Source organism: Anastrepha ludens, chromosome 2, assembly GCF_028408465.1.
Source record: "Anastrepha ludens isolate Willacy chromosome 2, idAnaLude1.1, whole genome shotgun sequence".
In the NCBI taxonomy this organism is placed as follows: domain Eukaryota; kingdom Metazoa; phylum Arthropoda; class Insecta; order Diptera; family Tephritidae; genus Anastrepha; species Anastrepha ludens.
Genome location: NC_071498.1, coordinates 46,665,105 through 46,683,318, shown reverse-complemented (window position 1 = coordinate 46,683,318; position 18,214 = coordinate 46,665,105).

Here is an 18,214-nt window from a genome sequence, read left to right as displayed (position 1 = left end):
GCCATGCAAAACATTAAAACAAACAAAACGACATGTTGAATTGCATTAAACAAATGTGGAAATAGCGGATGCGCTGGCAGAGGCAATGACGGCAGCGCAGCAACGACAGAGCAGGGTAGAATAGAGATTCTAATTGTTTAACTAAAAATTGTAGATCACTCGTTGGCAGACTCACGACTGTAACTTTTCGTTAAACCGGCTATTCCTAAGTATTAGGAGGAATGTATAAATTATAATAAACCCAAAAAATCGTTTTATTTCAAAAAGACGTTAATTTGTATCTGAGTCTAAAATTTTGGAGATTTTTTTTCTTCCATTATTTGTGAAAAACAAACTTCCATTTTTGAAGTGAAAACTTCTTTAGAATCGTTGGGAGTGATTTGTGACTCGATGAAACGAAAAAGCGACACTAAAAAGAGACATACATATAGATCTTATAGTATATAGCCTGCGAGAGAATGAGATAGAACACAGTTATTCAGCGTTCCCTACTCTCCGTCTCCTCTTTGTGCGGTGCTTCGTAGCCTCCCCACTCTTGGCTTCGAATCGTTATATGTTAATATACGTATATGTGTGTGGCTGCGTACTGCTGAGCCACGCTAGTATAGTGAGTATTGTAGTATGTATACTACACTGCCTATTACTTGCTTTGGTGTTTAGTTCAAGCGTCATTCATATGTATGTTTGTATGTTTTTTTTTTTTTTTATCCGAAGGGGGAATCTTACATAGATACCGTCAATATAGATGGCATGCACGATTCATACTGATCGCTAAGGGTGCACCTCATTCGGGACCACGCACAGTCAGTATTACTACTAAACTGGACTTGCGAAACAGTACACCTACGTACTAAACCCTAACTCCGACTTCTGTAGCTTTAGTTTGCCCTGCGGTACCGCCGTTTAAGCATTGCATCGCAGGGCCAAGCTAGCCATTATGGCTCTTCACTTATATCTCTCTCTTCGTCTACCCTTCATTATTTCTTTGTCTTCTTTCTTTACTGCGTTCCCATTCCTTTTTTCGCAGTTCCTGTAACGCATTTGCGGACCATTCTCTCATCTTGGCCCACACCAACTTCGACCGCAGCATGTGATCTACAATGTTGCCTGGGGTTATTTTTTCTTTTATGATTTCTTCAATGCATATTCTTTCAGATGCGTATCTCGGGCAAGGAAGAACACATGTTCCACGTTCTCACTACCGTTGCCGCAGAGCGAGTAGTCAGCTGCGTCCTCGTGGCCGAGTCTTTGGAGATACTCTCTATACCATCCATGCCCCGTCAGGAACTGTGTGAGGTAGTAATCTGTGTCACCATGTCCTCTCTCAACCCAAGCCTGTGCGCTTCTGATAAGCTTATGCGTCCATCTTCCTTTTGTCGCTAGGTCCCAGCGATTTTGCCACTCAGTTATGCTCCCCAGTCTTTCTTCTTTACGCTCTTCCGCCGTTAATCTCCTGTTTAGGCTTTTGGCTTTGTCGTACACTCTACCCAGTTCAGAGGCCATTATATCTGGTGGCATGATACCCGATATGACACATACTGCTTCAAACGACACTGTCCTGAAAGCACAGGCAACTCTAAGGGAAATAAGTCTAAAAACTATTTCCGCCTTCTTCGCGAATGTTTTCTGTATCAGGGCTTTACCCCAAATGGGTGCTGCATACATGAGTGTAGACTGGGTAACTTTAGCCAGGAGCGCTCTTCTACTCTGAGTGGGACCACCGATGTTGGCCACGATTCTTGACAGTGCCGCCGTCACCATGGCTGCCTTTCCGCATGCTTTTTTAATGTGCTCCTTGAAGCTTAGTCGAGCATCGATCATTACACCCAAATATCGTAGTGCCGCTTGTGTTGTGACGTTAAACCCATCAATGTTTAGTGTGGTCGTTTCTAACTTTTTTCTACTCGTAATGAGAACTGCTTCTGTTTTTTGCCCTGCTAGCTGTAGTTTAACCGCCGTTAGCCATTGTTTGACCTTCGTTGTGGCCTCGCTGCAGATACTCTGAATCTGAGGGATTGTTTTGGCGACTATGGTTAACGCAATGTCGTCTGCGTATCCTATTATTTGCACTTCCCTCGGCATATGTTTGTATGTATGCTAGTACGTATGTGTGCGCGCCTGCGTATTACGGAGCCACGGTGAGCGAGAAGGCATTATGTATACCTATACTACACTACCTAATACTTGCTCAGACCAAGCGTCCTACGAATGTTTGTGTGTATGTTAGTACGGCTGTGTAATATACGCGTTACGACGCTCATAATAGCAACCGTGCGTGCCGGATGTACAGCAACTAGAATCACTGTCTGTTCAGCTCTCTAAAGTGGGAGAAATATGTGCATACGAAACCAGATTGAGCAATAGAAAAACAGTTTTAATTGTGGCAATTTATATTTCACCGAATCAATCAATAAATAGCATCACGGAATTCATTCACGAAAATTTAATAAAGTATACACCAGAAGTATCGCGGATACTTAGAAAAGATTACGATAAAGTTCCAATGATTTTAAGTGGCGATTTTAACGTAAATTTTGCATTGGACTCAGCGGTTCCTTTAATTGACTTTCTCAATACAACATTCAATTTAAAAATGTGTAACAATCGCACTGAATCGACAACACGATCAAAAACAACAATTGACGCGGTATTTCAAAGATATGTTGACAACATCGAAACCAAAGCATTTGTATCATATTTTAGCTATCATAAGCCACTCGTATCATTTGTTGAAATTGAAAACATTGAGGATGAATAATAATAAAATGAAGAAAATAAAATATGAACTTTATAGCAATATTATAATGAACCTATGTATAATTATCCCGCTCCTAATTCTGCTTTCGTCTCATTCTCTCTCAGTTTGTTTTACGGAAGGTTTCACTTCTATCGCGTCTAACCGTTAGACTGGTTTTTTTTTTTTTATTACGAGCATTAGCCGAACTGTGCTCAGTAATACTAAACAAATGCATAGTGGTGTTCCATTAAGTTTCGAATTAGCGAACCAGTGAGTGATAATTATCGTACATCACAGCCTGCTAATGTACGAAGCGACGCTTCGATTCATTTGCAAACGAACGGACGGTCGCTAGAACAATGTTTTGCATTGATTTGCTGTAGTTATTTCAATATACCTTGAAAAGTTAAGGGAAACTCATTATAGAACCTTTAGAGATTGCTCTAGAATATTATTGAAAAAAAAACAACAGAAAAAAAATTCAAACCTTAAAAACCAATTTTCAAAAACTTTTTTGAAAAGAAAATTTTCTTGAATATATTTTACCTTAAAAAAAGTATATAAATATTAAAAATAACCGAAGATTTTGGACTTTAAGAAAATACGTAGCAAAATTTTCAACATGAAATAAATCTTAAAATATATATTTATTTATATTTTTTAACTATATTATATAAAAAATATTAAAAAAAAATTTATTCAAGAGAATCGAGTTTATTGCAATTTGAAAACCTATATAGTAAAATTTTTAAGACTCAATAAATTTCGCAATTCTTAATATTTTTTTTCAAAAATTTTTGAGTTTACTTTTAATTAAATCCAAGCCTATTCAATTAAAACAACGCCCAAATTTAGTAGTTTACTGAACATGAAATCGCTCACTGTACCCTTTAGTCCAAGCAAAAGCATACACCGTATTAGTGGGACCGCTCTTTTTACACTTATTTAAAAATTCATGAACACTTCGACAACAAACATTATGAAAGTTATATAACACGTGAAATCTAAGGATAAATATTTTATACCATCATCGCTTAAAAATGCGCACAGGTTTTAGCTTACAATGAAAATTAAGATATGAAGAGAAATCTAGCCGCTTGAAGTAGAATACGTATGCATGCATATATACGTAAGCACCAGTAAAAAATTCATACAAACATACACTTATGTTTTCAGGGTGAATATGCAAGAACACATTGTATGTAGAGTTGAGCAAATGGCTGTTGTTGGTACCTTTTCCATTTCTACTCCATACATCGTTTATAACCTTCCTGCTTTCCAGAGTTGTGTGCAAAAGCAAAGCGAGCAGGTAAGGATACACTCCGTATGTGTGCTTCTAAAGCATTCTACACGTTTTAGGAAAACAATTTGCGGAAAAGCAATAATAGTACAAGTCTCAATATCGCGAGACTGGCACCTAAAAGAACAAAAATTTCTCTTGTCATAGAAACTAGTAAAATATCTGCACACTCAACAAAACGAGTGTGAGAAAAATGTTTCAAATTATTTTTTTTTTCTTTTTGTCGGGACAGACAAGCTGTACACACTCAGGCACAATTAAGTCCATTGCACTGCACTCGGGTTCAGTTTTTAATTTTCTTTAAATTTACTCGACCTCCGAAAAAATCTGAGTAGATCTTGTAGTGCCAAGGAGCCAAGGTGGTCGCTTCTTAACACATCAGTGCCAAAGAGCTCAAGCCTAATTCGAGCGAAGGTCGTGCAGACGCACAGAAAATGGTTCGCCTTCTCATCCTCCTCTCTCCATGCTGGGCAGAGTGTACTGTCTGAGATGCCTATATTTTCCATGGGCTTCCCCATAGAAAGTAGCCCGTTATCAATCCAACCAGTTGCCGACAGTCGGTCGAACATGACAGCTAACTTCAGTTTTGTCCATATATAGCCTCTCTGAGCCTGCCAGGCTCACTTGGGGGTTAGAGTAACCCGCTTGCTAACCGTGGCTCTAATAGCTACAGAAGGGACTGGCAGAATGGGCTGCGGCCCAAGGCAGTTGGCCTCAGAGCCGATTCTAGCCAAAGAATCAGGATATTATGCTTACCGATATAGTTCAACCTGCATTTACAGTACTTAACTACCCTTGAAATGGTTGGAGGGCTGTTTAAGGCCATGAATACAGCTTTGCTGTCGCTGTAAACACATACAGATCTGCCACGTAGACCCCAGAGCTGAAGCCGTGCTTAGTCCTGGAGCCTACTCAACCAGACCACTGATGCATAGGTGATAATACGTATTATCATAGCCACGCAGATCCATAGAAACTTGATAGGAGAAAGACCCCACATTTTCCCAAAGGCACCCTTGCACTGCCAGAAGGCTTTGGTTGTCTTTGTTTCAACGTGTGACCTCGAAAGGAGTTTACTAGCGAGGATTACTCCAAGATATTTTGTTTCCTTGGATAGCTGGATTGTGGCTTCTTTTAGCTTAGGCAGAGCGAGTACATCAAGTGTCCTGCTTCTGGTTAAGAGAACAATAGGGTTTGCAGATAGCCCATTTGCACAGCACCAAATACCAATCATATCCAGAGTTTTTTGTACTTTTCTACAGATGTTTATAAGCGAAGGGCCTGCTACTAAACAGGCAACGTCGTCCGCATATGCTTGTGCGGAGAGTCCCGCATCAGCAGATCTTCCTCTGCTCGCACGGTGAGGATTCTTTGGGCCAGCAACGAACGACTCCAATTCACTCGCACCCGCTCTACGCCGTGCCTACCAGCAGAGCTACACAAACAAAATGAAATAAAATTCAAAATCGCAATGCGCAAAATTTGAACAACTATGACGAAAATGATGGAAACCTCTTAAAGGATAATAAAGAACTTTTTTTCTCATAACTTGTTTTGTCAGCATCTCTCAGATGACTTCGCAATGAAAATTAATAAATTTGTTACTCCTTTCCATTGTTTCCATAAAGCAGTATATTTGGAAAATTCGAAATCAAAAAAAAAAATAGTTTATTTCGTAAATAAAACCATACATTGACATTTTACTATAAATATTTCATGTCGATAGGCAAAAGTAAAAATAAAAACGGGAAAATCTGGAAAAAACTAAAACAAACACTATGACTTCAAAAGCTAAGACTGTCTTCTTTATATTGATTCTGTATTTAGTTTGTAACGGCAGCTCAAATGCATACCTGCTAAATCTTTAAGTTACTGTAAATAAACCTAAAGAGAGATCTCCTAACGAAATATCAATAATGCTTATTGTCCTTTATAATTTACGCTTATTGTCCATAATAATATTTCTGGTTTTAGAAAGTAATCGTTTAATAGCCATAAAGATTAAGTGACTTTTCAAAATTGCTTAACACAAATTTAAATTTTCAATATTATATTATAAACTTCATCTATAAGCTTCTCAGATGTGCAGTGAACAATTCACTATTCACGGCTGTTAAACAATGAAAAGCTAACATATTGAATTTGGAGGCAGTGACTCTAATTCTTTTTAATTTTTATCTGTGATGGTCCCCATTATGTGACTCATGTAACAATCTCCAAGCTATACAAAATCGTAGTTAAGGAAAATATGAACTTTTCAGTCAAGAGTTTGATTTCACTTAATCAAAATGGTGTACTGAGATACTCAGGCAAGTCCACTGTAGCAAAACTCGCGGGGTTTTCTGAAGTGCTTCTGTCGTAATAATCGAGCTCAAGTTAACAGCGTCCATACCAACTTTTCGTAAGCCTTCTCGTCATTCGAAAACTTTAAGTCCCCATGACCCGATGGCATTTACCCAATCATGCTCAAGCGAGGCGGAGAACTACTACTAAAGGCTTTGAAAAGAACATTTACGGCATGTCTTGCGTTCGCTTTTGTTCCACAATTGTGGCGTTTGGTGAAAGTTGTATTTGTCCCAGGCAAGGACAGCTACGCTTTACCAAAAAGTTTCAGACCTATAAGCCTGACGTCGTTTATGCTTCAGAGTCTCGAACGTATGGTGGAGAAGCAAATTAGGACGGGGGTTCTAAGTCGAAACCCTCTCAACGTCAGACAACATGCTTACCAAGGTGGGCAATCTTGCGAATCGGCTCTGCACGAGTGCGTTAGCGAAAAAAGCTGGAAACAAGAGACTACACTCTTGGTGTGTTTGTGGACATTGAAAGAGCTTTCGACTATGCTACCTTTGACTAAATGCGCTCTTCTATCACTGTCAGATGGACCCACTCTATGCTATCCAAAATACTGCTTACCATGGATAGAGAAAGCGACGAAGGAGTAAGAGTTGAGGTTAAGAAATGTTGCCCACTAGGCCGTGTACTCTCTCCCCTACTTTGGTGCTTCGTGGTGGACTCTTTTCTTAATAATCTGCAGGAAATTGGACACATCCAAGCCACGCAGACGATATGTGCGTATTAATCTCAGGACGATTACTTGAAGATATATGCAATAAAATGCAGGTAGCTCTAAATAAGATTAAGTGTTGGTGCGAAATGCATGCATGGTCTTTAGGTGAATCCTACAAAAAGTACCTTAGTGGTTTTCACTAGGAAACGCAATATAGAAGGTCTGTTACTACCCACATTGAAAGGTGTAACACTGCAACTGTCTTCTGGAGTAATCCTAGATAGTAAACGTACCTGGAAGAAGCACGTCGAGCAGAAGGCCTCTCGAGCACTAAAAGTCATCTGGCAGTGTAAGAGAACCTACGACATCTGGTGATGCCCTTAATGCCATTCTGAACTTGCAACCTTTAGATCTTCAAATTCGAAAGGAAGCAATGCAGGCGGCGTACAGGCTCAAGTTAAACGAAGTCTGACGAAATGAAGTAAGCACTGGCCACTGTTGTCAGAGTGGTGCACACTGTTCTCGATGCCGGTGGACAATGTGGTGCCTGTAGTTAGCTTCGGTAGGAGGTATGACAATTTGATCCCAGATAGAGATCAATGGTTAAGTCCTGAGGACCTATTAACGGGATATCAGCACACTTTCTACACCGACGGATCCAAAACCAGGGATGGAAGTGGATCTGGATGGTACTTAGACGAAGACACTAAGTACTCTTATGCCACAGAACAGATGGCCACGGTATTCCTTACGGAAGTCTATGCCATCTTGAATACGGCATAATGGCTAATTGAGAAAAATTGGCGGGGTAGCAGAATTGGAATTTGTAGTGACAGTCAAGCTGCACTGAAAGCCCTTGCTAGCCCACGCTGCTCTTCGAAGTTAGTCGGTGAATGTAAGACAAAACTGAACAGTGGTGCACAGCAAAGCTAGTCTTATTTGGGTGCCTGCACATTGTGGTATTGCAGGGAACGAATTAGCTGATAAACTAGCAAATGAAGGCTCTGCAAGTATGCCACTAGGCCCTGAACCCTTTTTAGGTGCCAATTCCGCATCAATTCAAGTATAGATTGGGGACTTCATGAGGTCTACCCACAGAGGTCGTTGGTCTGCGTTGAACTCGTGCAGAGTAGCCAAGTGAATATTGGGTTGCGGTATACTGAGTATGGATAAAGTTCATACTCTTCCTCTTCTGCATCTCTTAAAGTTCATCAATGAATCCAAGAGATTTGTGAAAGAGTGACTTCAAACTAATTTATCCATTTTTACCATGCACCTTTTATCTTTCCTATCTCTATTCTTTCTACTGATATCTATCCGGGTGTAGTACAATGATCTACTGACTGAGAGCTACTAGCAAATAAATGAATAAAACACAGTTGTAAGCAGTAATGTATGATACCAGAGCCGTTGATTGTGGCACGGTAAAAACAATGAGCCAAATATTTTCATATAACTCTTTTTAGTACATAAATAATTTTTTGTAAGAATTATCTCTTGTCCTTATAAATTTGGTGATGATTTAAAAAAAATTACAATCAGCACATTATATATCCTTTATCCCATTTTTACTACCGTACCACAATTCACAGGCGTTACTGCATTACTACTGTATGTTATTTTAATTCTTATATTGCTAAAACCCACAAGTGAGTTAAAACTGCTATTGATATTACTACAGCTGCTCTCAATAATTGCGTAAAGTATACTACATACAGCAGCGTCTTCGCATTCTCGATACAAAACAAGAGAAGACCTATCGCGCTGCGCCATATTTTTGTCATACGACAAGTGAAACGCGATAGCCCTTTCCCAAAATCAAAGGTTTAATGTCTGACCGGCCGCCGTAGCCGGAATGGTTGGTACGTAAGTACCATTCGGAATTCAGAGCGAACGTAGGTTCGAGTCCCCGGCGAAAGACCAAAATAAAGAAAACGTTTTTCCTAATAGCGGTCGTCCCTTAGCAGGCAATGGCAAACCTCCGACTGTATTTCTGTTATGAAAAAGTTCCTCATAAAAAATATCTGCCGTTCGGAGTCGGCTTGAAACTGTAGGTCTCTCCATTTGTGGAACAACATTAAGACGCACGCCACAAATAGGAGGAGGAGCTCGGCCAAACACCCAAAAAAGGGTGTACGTGCCAATTATACATACATATAGTACACTTATACACATAAAAAATAATCTAAAGCCGTTATATCGCACGATCTGGGTGGCGAATTGACAGGTCCCGAACGTGAAATAAAATGTTCCGAACTCGCCTCTAAACAAGTCCATTGTTACGCGTGCTGTGTGAAATGTGGCACCGTCTTGCTGAAACCACATGTGATGCCAGTCAAGCTTTTGCATTTTGGGCAAAAAAAAGTTGGATATCATTCCACGGTAGCGCTCACCATTCACAGTTACATTACGATGCGCAGCATCTTTGAAGAAGTACGGTCCAATGATACCTCCAGTCCATAAACCGCACCAAACTGTGACCTTTTCTGGATACATACATGCATTGGTAGCTCTTGCAATTCTTCTGGCTGATCTTCACTCCAAAATCGACAATTCTGCTTATTTACGTACCCATTGAACCAAAAATGAGACTCGTCGCTAAACGCAATTTTTCGACAAAAAAGTGGATCTTAAACTTTCTTAACAAAACACGCATTTTTCAATTCAATGATTTGCAAGCGTTGTCCGTTTGAAAGACGATTCATGGTTAAATTATAGACCAAACTGAAGATGTTTGACAATGAAACAAAACACGAAGCGTGCGTCAGCCGTTTAAACCAACTCTTTAAAAAGATAATAGCTAAAAAATCACCAATTATTATATTTAACACCATATTTTGAAAATTTGATCTTTTGAATCTTGAAAGTTCTTTATCAAATTGAATCGATGAGAAAATGAAAGAGTAACTGAGTGTGCAGCACCTCTATATAAAATTTATAATTTTTCTAGTTTGTGTACTCGTCAAAAGACACTAGACTCCACTGCTATAAATGAAGTCTTCAAATTTCAAGTGCCATTCGGTTGAGAGGCACTACTCTCCAGTTCATCTACTCACTGACATCCAGTCACCCATGTAACTCACGGCCGCTTACAATACTCTTCACCAATCAGTCACCTTGGAAAATGGTTGTCATATTTTTCTTACGTGTTGCTGTTTGCTTTTTACTTGAGAAATCTTGTTTTCTTCAACCTTTTTTCTTGTTGCTGGTTTTAAAATTTCACTTGCATTCATTAAATTTGTATAAACGAATTCAGTTGGAATAAATTGTCTGCTCGAGATATTTCGCAGTCTGGCGAAGATTCATGTATGCAAGCAGTTATGTACGTGTCTGAAGGCAGGCAAAAGCTATCGGTAGAACAACAACTATAGCAATAACTCATGTCACAATGCATAAATATTAAAAAAAGGAAAAAACGGACGGTGGATTTTTGGTAAAAGGAATTTTTTTGGAGAAGTTTTCATACTTACATAGTTATATGAATAGTTTTACTTACGAGCCTAGGTCAGTAGCTGACAAATAAAATATATGAAAAAAAAAACAAAAAAGCAAACACAAGTTTCGGTAACGCTTAGACGAAATGGTAGCAGGTATTGGTGAAGCTTATGGGGCATGTTACTTGCGATGAAATTTTGATAACAGGGTTCACCAAAAAGGTTTTAAAAAAGTAATATAAAATATTTAAGAAGGTAACTATTACGAATAAATAATAAATTGTGGAAATATGGCAAGTTATTCTCTAAGCAGTAATAATTCTTTCACTTGCATTTTTTATTACTTTTTTTTTTTAATTTGATATTTGTATATGCACTAAGCGAATAGCCAAACCATAAACCATAGCCACAGACAAACCAACTTCATAATTTTTCTTCTAAAATAGCTGCATAGTATTTCCTTTGGTCTCGGTACAAGAAACTGAAGAGGTGCACATTTGGTACAATTCTGTCAGGAAGAGGGCTTTAAGAAACTTGCACATGGTTTACTCTACCAAAAAGCCGGATTTATACATGGAAATCTCGTAATGATAGTGACGGTAATATCGTTAGAAACCAAATAGATTACATGCTAGTAATTTAAAGATTCCAACCATCAGTCACAAAAATTACTACATACCCTGGCGCTGATGTACCAGCAGACCACAATTTATTAAATTCCAACATCAAAATAGGATTGTCATATACAAAAAAGCGTAAACAAGATCATAAACCGTCGATTCAACTTCTTCAAATCAAGATATTAACGCTGCTGTTAGAAAAGTCATAAATAAAAATATAATAAACTTAATTTACCAAGACAACAACACCGAACATATGTAGAGGAAATACTAAACACAACACATCTTCTTCTTCTTAATTTCCGCGATAACCGCTTACGCGACTTTGGCCGAGTTTAACAAAGCACGCCAATCGTTTCTTTCTCGTGCTAACCGGCGCCAGTTGGACACACCAAGTGCAGTCAAGTCCTTCTCCTCGACTGATGCATAGGTGATAATAGGTCTTATCATAGCCGTGTAGATCCATAGGACCTTGCTAGGAGAAAGACTCCACGTTTTCCCAAAGACACCTTTGCACTGCCAGAAAGCTGTCAGTGCTTTGGATGTCTTTGTTTCAACGTGTGACTTCCTTGTGACTCCTTTTAGCTTAGGCAGAACGAGTCCATCAAGCTTCCTCCTTCTGGGGAAGAGGACAATACCAGTCTTGGTGGGATTTGCCGATAGCCCATTCGCACAACACCAAGTGTCAATCACATCCAGAGTTTTCTGCACTTTCCTGCTGATGTTCATAAGCGAAGGACCTGTTACCAAACAAGCAACATCATCCGCATATGCTTGTGCGTAGATTCCTGAATCGCTTAAGGAGCAATGGAGACAGCACACCGCCTTGGGGGCAGCCTCTATTAACCCCGGATGACACCAGCAGATCCTCCTCTGCTCGCACTGAGACGATTCTTTGGGCTAGCATCGAACGAATCCAATTTACCAGCACCCGGTCTACGCCGTGCCCACTAGCAGAGCTACACATACTGTCAAAAGTGGCATTATCAAACGCCCCCTCTATGTCTAAAAAGATGCCCATAGCATAGTCCCTCCTGTCGATGGCAAGCTCTACCCTAGCAACAAGGTTTTGCAGCGCCGACTCGCAGGATTTTCCACTTTGATAGGCATGCTGAAATGCAGACAGAGGGTGAGCCTTCAACGACTTCTGACGTATGTGCAATTCCACCAGTCGTTCGAGACTTTTCAGCGTGAAAGAAGTCATGCCGATGGGTCTAAAGCTTTTGGGGCTGGTGTAGTCGTCTCTTCCTACCTTTGGGATGAAAGCGACCCTCACCATCCTCCAAGAGCGTGGTATGTAGGCCAGTGCCAGGCATGCCGAGAAGATTTTCTTCAGGGCTGCTGTCACGAACTCTGCGACTTCCTTCAGCATGGCAGGATATATGCCATCTGGTCGGGGCGACTTGTAGCCACCAAAAGATTTAATGGCAAAACGAATGGCGCCCTCATTCACCACAGATCTGGCAACGAACCAGTCATGCCGAAAAGGTGTAGCAGCTCTGACGACCACCTCTACCAATAAGGGCTGTTGCCGGCTGACGCTTATCTGATTACTAGGAAAGTGAGACTCCATCAGCAATCTGAGTGTCTCATTTTGCCACTCCGTAAAGGAGCCATCAGATTTCCTAAGTGACCCCAGCTTTGCAGTTGGGTCCCTTTTCCAGATCCTAGCCAATTTCGCCGTGTCACTCAGAGATTCAATACCGCTGCAGAATTCCCTAAATGAGGCTTTTTTCGATTCCCGAATAAGCCTCTTGTAGTTCTTCTGAACATCACGTTCCCAGTCCTCAGCAAGGTTAGTCTTGAGGGTTCGGCTTAGAAGCTTTCTCGACTCACGCCTCACGCCTTCCACCAAGGAACGGGAGTCTGGTTAGGGAAAGGTCGAATTGGACAGGCTGACTCAAAACATTTCGTTAGGGCGGCCACTAAACACACAGGGCTCTTGCATTGTTGTTATGTGGGGTAATGTGTGCAGCTGGATAAGCCTTCTACTTAGTAGTGCAGTAGCGGCTTTGGAATGCTGCAAGTTAATCTGCGTCACCGTCAAGAGACGGTAGCTTCTTCATCTGATCTTTCCAACGCAAAGGAAGCCTTCCTCTCTCTCTGCTACCACCAGCTGGTACCGCATAGAACCGCTGGATCTTTTTTCACTGCGCTATGTCTATGTCGTCGTAAAGCTCGTACAGCTCATACGTAGAATCTTTCTCTCAAAAACTCCAAGCGTCGCTTCATCGGATGTTGTCATCGACCAAGCTTCTGCGCCATAGTTAGGACGGGCATGATAGTCTTGTAGAGTGTTAGTTTTGTTCGTCGAGACTTTACTACTCAGTTGAATATCTCTAGCCAACAAGTGCTACTTTGGACTAAGTAGGAAAAAGCAACACATACAAAATAATATGGCTGACAAAATATTAGCTAAGCATAATTCAGTATTCCGAAATAGAAAACTTGCAACTATTGCACAACGATTACATATGTTTTACATAATAAAATTTAAGGAACTTCCGGTGCCTACAGAAAACAATCTTCGGTGTTCTCATAAACGATGGAAATTTAATTAATTTCAGGGCAAGAAGAAGTAAAAACTACTTAGGAAAAATATGTGCTGGGTTTATTTAATGATGAATCCAGGCAAGACTTCGATTTGAACATTAAAAATGATATATTGTCGGGACAAATCATTACAAAAGAAGATAAGCAATAAATTCTGCAAACAATAAAAAGTCCATAGGACCGGATGAAATTCCAGCTGATCTAAATAAACTTGTAGATGAAGAAAATATAGGAATTATGGTTCAAATATTTATCAAAACTACGATTATGGTGTATATCCAAAGGCTGAAAGTCGACCTTCTTGCCGTTGCCTAAAAGATACAGAGCTAACAAATGCGATGATTAGCGACTCACTAGTTTAAAGAGGCATGGCTTGAAAATATTCCTTAGGATCCTTCACAAACATTTATTTACAAAATACAAACAATCAATGGGTTGTAGACAATTTGGATTCAAACAAGCGTAAGGCTTTGTTCAGCCTTCAAGTCCTAGTACAAAACTGTAAAGACGTCCACAATTATATTTTTATATGCTTTATTGACTATGACAAGGCTTTTGGTAAGGTACTGCACATAAAACTATTTGACATTTTAAGGCAAATGGACATTAATGAAAAAGAAATAAGGTGCATTTCCAACTTGTAATGGGGACAAACTGCGAACGTGCGACTACAAAATGATGTGGCGAGTGATGTTTCAATCAAAAGAGAAGTTCGCCAAGGATGTGTTTTATCACCAATGCTCTTCAATGTATACTTGGAATATATATTTGAAGAAGCTTTGGCATCTGTCAACTTAGGAATAAAAGTCAATGGCGAAATAATAAATAACATATGATTTGCACGATGACAGCGCAATATTGGCTGACAAAATTAATGACCTGCAGTATCTCCTTAAAACAGTCAGAAAAAAAATCTGCAATACGACCTACGTATTAACACCCAATAAATCAAATTCATGGTTGTTTAAAAAAATTCTCAACAAATCACCCATTCAAACATTTATGACAATCCGATCCAAAGAGTATCCCAATTTAAGTAGCTAGGGTGTTGGCTTAGCGAAGCATGGACAAATACAGAGAGATTTGCTGTCGGATCGAAACAACGAAGGAAGCTTTCTTCAATTACAGCAAAGTTCTTTCCAATAAAAGCTTGAACATGAAAATACGTCTTCGGTACCTTAAATAAGACGTTTGGTCTGTTGTTTTGTACGGAGTGTTGGCATGGACACTAAAGGTTACGAGTATGACTAAATTAGAGGCGTTTGAGATGTGCTGCTATCGGCGGCTGATGAGAATATCGTGGACAGACACAGTTAATAACAAAGAAGTCTTAACGAAACTCAGAAAGGAGAGAGGGCTGTTATTAACGCTAAAGCGCCGCAAAACAAAACCGCAAATTTTGGTCTTATTTGGTGGTCCTAAATAAAATTTGTGGAACAACATCAAGACGCACACCACAACTAGGAGGAGGAGTTCGGCCAAACACTCAAAAAGGGTGTACGCGCCAATTATATATGTATATATATATATATATATTACTATAATATATATATATAAAAGTTGTTGCAACTGATTGTGCAAGGTAAGGTAGGTAGGTAGGTAAACTGGCAAGAGTGCCACAGGCACACTTGAAGTAGCACTTACATGCCGTTTTGATACCATAATGTGGACCACTACCTGTGAAAAGATTTAAGGAAGAGAAAACCGTCTACAGCCATCCAATGCTGTTGATGTAGTGGATGAGAGAAAAGGGATCTAGGCTGGAGAATTTCTTCAAGTCATGCCCAAAGGGCACGCTATAGAATCTCAAGCGCCTAGCCGCCAGAGCCGGACATTTGCAGATAAAGTGTTCCACAGTCTCTCTCTCTGCAGGAGCTTCTGCAATAGGAGTTGTACGGAATTCCAAGCTTCTTCGCATGAGTACCGATCACCCAGTGACCAGTGAACACCGCAATGAGTTTGGAAATTGAATGGCGGGGGATTCCCACCACCTTAAGCGTTCTATTTCTATCGTGTTGGGCCATAGTGTTTTCAAAATAGCCCACTATGAGGCAGACCTCCATCTGTTTTGCGCTTTTCCTAGGAAGAAATTGTGTAGCTTCCCTTTAACAACGGACAAAGGGACACCGATGTCTGCGAAGGGGACATCTGAAACCGGTTCTGTCGACCCCTTCCTGGCAAGCTCGTCGGCAATTTCACTTCCCTCTATACTCCTGTGCCCAGGAACCCAGATAAGGGAGATGTTTCCTGCTCGATCGAGATGTTTGAGTTCCTCCTTACAGGAGTTCACCAGAAGAGAGCTGCAATACGGTGACGGCAGTGCCTTGATCGCAGCTTGGCTATCGGAAAGAAATTAATGTCTCCCTCCCAACAGCTATCTCGTTGGCGGCAGTTTAAAGGAGGTGCAAGGTAAAATCGAAAGCAAATTGGTAATTCGAAGGACGCTATGTAACATCAGAGAGTGGACAGGATTAAGGACTTTTGGGCAGTTGGTTGAAGTAGCCCGAAGTAGAGACAATTATCATAATATTATATCAAATATTTTATAGTTTTGTTACTTTCTATGTAAATTTTCGAGTTTGACAGCGAGCCGATTAAGATCACTGGGTGCTCCTTTCTTCCATAGCCTGGGGCAGTGTTCCAACCTACCATAAATCACATCAATTTTCTCCGTTACTTCATTGCCCTCATAATGGTATCAAAACGGCGCTTCAGTGCTTCTTCCAGTCTTCTCTAGTCTTATAATTTACCCATTTCTCTTACTTACCTCCTGCTCAAAAAATCTCTTTTGCCAGAAAGAGCGAAAAATACTTGCAACAAAGAGTTATAAGGACTTAAAATATACCAAAAAAATATTTGCCAAAAAACTCGCTATAGTAAACTAAAGCATACAATGCAACTAAAACGCCAGAAATATGTCAAAACGGAAAATGTGTACTGCAAACTACTTGAAAACAAGTTTTCAATACGCTCCAAGAAGATTGGAAAAACAAAAAAATTTAGTAAAACTGCAAATATGCAACACGTGTATACTAAAGATTCTAATATTAGCGAAAAATTATGATCCCGGATTTCGGGACTCATCCGGGGATTAACACAAGTTAGTCTCAGAATTGTTGGGGTTTGAAAAACCGATCCCGGAATCCCAGGATTAGTTTGCATTAATACAAGAGCGAGACCCGAGAAACAAGGATCAAAATTGGCATACCCAGAGTATATCTCCCATATGGCGGGCATAATAACCGAGTTACTTTGTACATATCAACCCTGTTCGAAGCCCAGAAAAAGAAATTGCCTTTAATGGCATCCACTAAGATTGGCAATGGCAAAATTCAAATTCCTTTCTCCAATGAAAAAAATTCTCATTCTTTGACAAAAACCATATGAAGTAATTTTTTGAGGCTTATACAAAAATATGAAAAATTCAGAGAAATTTGCAATTCACTCTCACAGTTTTTGACTAAAATTTTTAAAAAGATTTTTGATATGCAGTTTTACAGCTTATTAAATTTTAACTAAGTGAGAGTTTGAAGCGGCTAAAAAATACCTTTCTCCAATGAAAAAAATGTTCATAAAAAAGTATATCGCGCTCGTGCGTGGCATTAAGCTGTCGTTCTTCCATTTATAGGATAGCACCGAATTCACAAATTGTAGGCAAAGCTCGTCCAAGAAACGGGTTTTCGCCAACTTTACATTTTTATATAATTATAATTTATATTTACCTACCACACTTATCTCACATTATCTTCTTGAGTGACAAAACGAACACTGGTGCCACCTAAACTGATTGCTGTTCATCTGCGAATGCGCCATAAAGTGAAATTGCGTATTTCAGTATTCCTTTTACACTGGAATTTCTTCACCACTCCTTTAGTCACCTGCGTTAACTGTGCGCTATCAACATTTCCGCTGACAATTGGTGGTAAAGGCAATCAGCGGCGATCCAACGACGGCATGTCTGATATTGGCTAGCAATCGGTTCGTGTGCATACAAGCCTATTTGTATGCAATGCAGTCAACTGATGCATTATTTCATTCTGGTTTTCTGAAAGAGCACATTGTTGTGCACAACTCTCTGCTTTACTTGCTGTATTCTCGCGATGTCTGCGATTTTTATTGTATTTTTTTGTTTGTATTGCATTTTTTCCAACCGAACGTCCACTTTGTGTATTTCTTTAATTGGTAATTTGCGCCAAAGCAATTGTTGTTATTGTCGGCTCTTCAGCGAACAAATGTCAGTACTCGTACACATTTTCAATTGCCTATGTAGTAGCGTGTGTGTGCGAGTAGGTATATTTTCACCACAACCGCTATGCTTTCAATCGCTCGCTTTTCGCTATGTTAAAATGATTAATGAATGACTGATTAATAGGTGACGATTTTCCACGCATTTCCGCTGCACAGTTTGTTCAATTTTCTTTTTTTCCCCCCTTGATGGTGTTCATTGTTCGCTTTACGTTTTGTTGGCGAGCGGCAAATGCGTAAATTGCGGGAAGAACAAAAGGTGCATGAATGATAGGGGGGGTCGACAATTTAAAACATACAAATTATTGCAGTAAATGA